Raw genomic sequence first — 3,555 nt, forward strand, 5'->3', positions numbered from 1 at the left:
AGAGGACTTTAATAATCAGTCAGTCAGCTCTTTGAATGCTGAGGTATTTATCAGTGGCCCTATACCGCCAATCCGAAGAGGAGCTGAGAGATTCAGCAGTTTGATGGCATTGAACATGTGGCTCTCAACGGCATGTACTGTCCATTTAGTGCATTTCATCGAGAACTTTTACTTTCTGTGGGACCGCAGACATCTTTTTAAGGCAAATGGACTTTGCCTTAACAAGTCAGGAGTAAAATTGTTCAGCTCCAACCTGTTTTACTTTCTGCGTCACTCATCTGTTCCCTCTGCCAAGTTCACTAACAGGACTGCGCCAAGTTAGAGGTGGTTTATGTGATCATGTTTATGAGGAGGGGTTGAGAGGGAAGGGATGAAAGGGGTCGAGGGAAGATGAGAGGGTCGTATGTGGTTCTGAGAACCCGGGGGTCGAGACTCAGGGTGGGGACTCGTCTCTGTAGAGGCTCGCCGTGGAGCAGCTGATGGATCGTCCCCCCCAAGTTATTGTGCTAGGCTGTGATGGGCTCGTTGGATGACGCGGAGATCGTTGCAGATGTAACTGAGGGATGCGTGGGAGATCCACCAAGGATTTTTATGGTGTGGTCCGGAATGCCTTGGCTGGCAGCGGAGGAAGCAGCTAAAATGCGGAAGGAGTGTCCAGAGTATAGCTCCGGAGAAATGCCAGACTTGGAGTGGACTAGACGGAGATGGTGATGGAACCAGAATCGTGTGGCAACTGCGCCTGATTCGGTGGTGAACAGTGGGTCTTGCGGGGAGGCGTGGAAGTGTAGTCTGTGGTTGTTGTGGTTTAGGATCGGTTTGAAAGGGCTTAGGTAGGAGTTTAAGCAGAAAATGAATATGGGATGAGAAAGGCTGAACTGGTCCGTTTTGCTCTTTTTGGGATTGAACCTGAGTGAGTCTGTGGAGTAAACTCCAATGTTGGATAGGCTGCAAGGTTAGTCTGCGGATGAACTTCATGTTGACTGTGGATAGGTTGTTGGAGTGTATGAGGATGACTTTTTGGGACCGCTCGTGCCCCCAAAGAATGGCCGCGACCACCATCGGGTACAGTTTGAAGAGGGAGAATACCTCCGGTGGCCACTCTGAGGCAAACCACCGGGAGCCGTAACGGTCCTGTCCTCAGGGTGGTTGATGTGGGCATTGTAAAAGAAAGAGATGCCATTCTATGACGACAGGAAGTCCCTCCACAAGCTTCGCCAATGGTGACGCAGCCGTGAAGGGATGGAACTGCTGCAGATACCGAAAGCAGGTGGGAGAGGAAGGAACGACCCTGTGGAATGATGCGAATAGCGAAGTTGAGATGACCAAGAAGTGAAAGGAGCTGGCGCTTTGTGCATCTGGTGGCGAGGAGGTAGTTGGAGATTAAGAGAGATATGCGTAGGAGTTTATTGGTGGGAAGGGAGGCTTGCAGGGATATGGAGTCCAGGGTGATGCAGAGGAACTCGAAATACGTGTTGGGTCCCGCAGTTTTCTCCGGGGAAAGGGGGACTCCGAGCTGGAAGAAGGCAGATTTCAGTGTGGTAAGGCCATGCGCTGGAGGATGAGAGGAGAGCGAGACTATGAGGAAGTCGTCCACGAGATGGATGACGTACGGGAGTCTGTGGTTATTGAGCAAGATCCAACACAAAGCTTTGTAAAGTGAGTCGAAGATCTTGGGGCTGCTCTTGCACCCAAAAGTGAGACGGACTGAGAAGTATAAGGAGCCTTTCCAGGAGACGCCAAACAAATGCCAGAAATCAGGGTGTATGGGCAAGATCTTGAAGGCGCTGGTTATGTCTGCTTTGGCTAACCATGCACCGGGGCCTGGTTCGCCTGAGCGATGGTGGCGTAGTGGATGGAAAAATCTGGGCTGGGTATTAAGCTGTTGATGCTAGGTGTGGAGGCGCCGTGGGGGGGAAGATAGATCTAGGATGAGTCTGTTTGCCGGAGTACATGAACCCATCTGACACCTCCTTGGCTAGGAGCTTGTCCTTCGGCTAGGGGGACTGGAGGTTGTGGCAAGAGAGGGAATGGTCGGCAAAAACCTTGATGCCTGGGTGGAAACTGCAAGTGAAACCGTTGATGAGGAAGTTCACGAACTGGCGGTCAGGGTGGTTCGCCAATGCGAGGTCGAGGGCGGGGATATTTGTGGGTGTTTTCAGAAATTGCCTTAGTCATAGAATGGGCTTGGTGGGGTTGTGAGGGCAGCCATGTCGAGAATGTGCGCCACCGCAGAAGGAGCAAGTGTGGAATAACGCCTGACAGCCTGACATGATGCAACCCAAGTCGTTGAAGTTATTGCACACCATGCTGCCACCCTAGAAGAGCACGGGCCTGCCTAGTTTGTCCAAACTGCGGGGGGAGGACCGAGAGCTGCAGGCCTACTGGTCTGCTGGTTGTCGAAATGTTTAGGAATGAGGGGCATAACGGCAATAACGCAGCTGGACGCTGGGTGTGATTGGGCATCGCACAAGGTACAAACAAGAGAGGAGCGAGCAGCAAAAACCTGCAGTAGAGTTCGGTGTCGATGGCTCCCCAGTACATGCTTAGGTTAAATTGGTGAAGGCGGCCGGCTGCTTGGGAAGCAAAATGGACGTGATAAGTGAAAAACCGGTGCCGCCGCACCGCAACGCCAAGTCCAGGATGATGGAAAGATAATCGTCCAGCTCTGCCCTGCGATGGGGGAAAACTGAACAAACTGTGTCACAATAGAGGGAAAAGGCGAATTCGAACTTGACAGCTGTAAGTTCTATGGAGCGAGAAGGGACTGGTTGTACGAGCTGGGCTAAACCTTGCGGTGAACAGAGCTCCCTCGGCCCAGCGGCCGGACCTGTGGATGGCAGGAATAGGAGAGGTCAGTGTAAGCACCTGATAGGATTGATTGCCTGAGTGAAGGTGAGACAAGTGAGGGGCGCCTGGCCTGGTGAAATGGGGGGTTAGCAGAAGCCAGCGTGAAGGGGCTGGTGGACGTAGGTAAGCCGGGTGGTATGTGGAAGCCCGGGTTATCTGTGGAAACAGAAAACACATTGGGGTATGGGGGAAGGGAAGGGGAAGGGGGAAGGGGAAGGGGAGGGGAGGGGTTGGATGGCAGAGAAAGAAAAGGAGGAAATTGTGTTGGTCCGTGTGGTGCAGCACCTTGGCTAGCTGTAGCCGCGGTAGAGGAACTTGCATGAGAACGGAAATGAGCCGCCTGTTCGGAAGTGATGGCTGTGTTGGTAGCAGCCGAAGGAAGTGAAGAGGAAAGGATGTAGGGATGAGGGGATGTGCGTGCATGGGTAGGGAGTGCAGCCTGCTGAGACATGGATGAGAGGAAGAGGGAAAACAAATTAGAAACATCAGACAACGGGGGAGCAGGCACAGAGGGTAATACGATCTGGCTCCGAGTGAAGCCAGGAGCGGGTGGCCATATGGTGGGAGGATTGTGGCCAGCCAAAAGAGCTGGGCCTTATTGGCGGTTCGATGAAAGGGAATGTTCCTGGCCCCCAGCGCCTGCTGGAGGCGGGCCACGGTCCAGTTGGATAGAGCAGCCGGGTGTGGGGGCGCAGGAACCGAACGCTG

General features: G+C 53.3%; 1 pseudogene; it reads right to left on the reverse strand.

Annotated features, from left to right (window-relative positions):
• Nucleotides 1-329: 329 nt before the first annotated feature.
• LOC119885227 lies at nt 330-2,987 on the reverse strand (annotated as a pseudogene).
• Between the last annotated feature and the right edge of the window lie 568 nt (nt 2,988-3,555).

The sequence above is a fragment of the Micropterus salmoides genome, unplaced genomic scaffold (genome assembly GCF_014851395.1).
Source record: "Micropterus salmoides isolate LMB-PRFRI ecotype aquatic unplaced genomic scaffold, ASM1485139v1 Ms_hic_scaffold_397, whole genome shotgun sequence".
Classification (NCBI taxonomy): domain Eukaryota; kingdom Metazoa; phylum Chordata; class Actinopteri; order Centrarchiformes; family Centrarchidae; genus Micropterus; species Micropterus salmoides.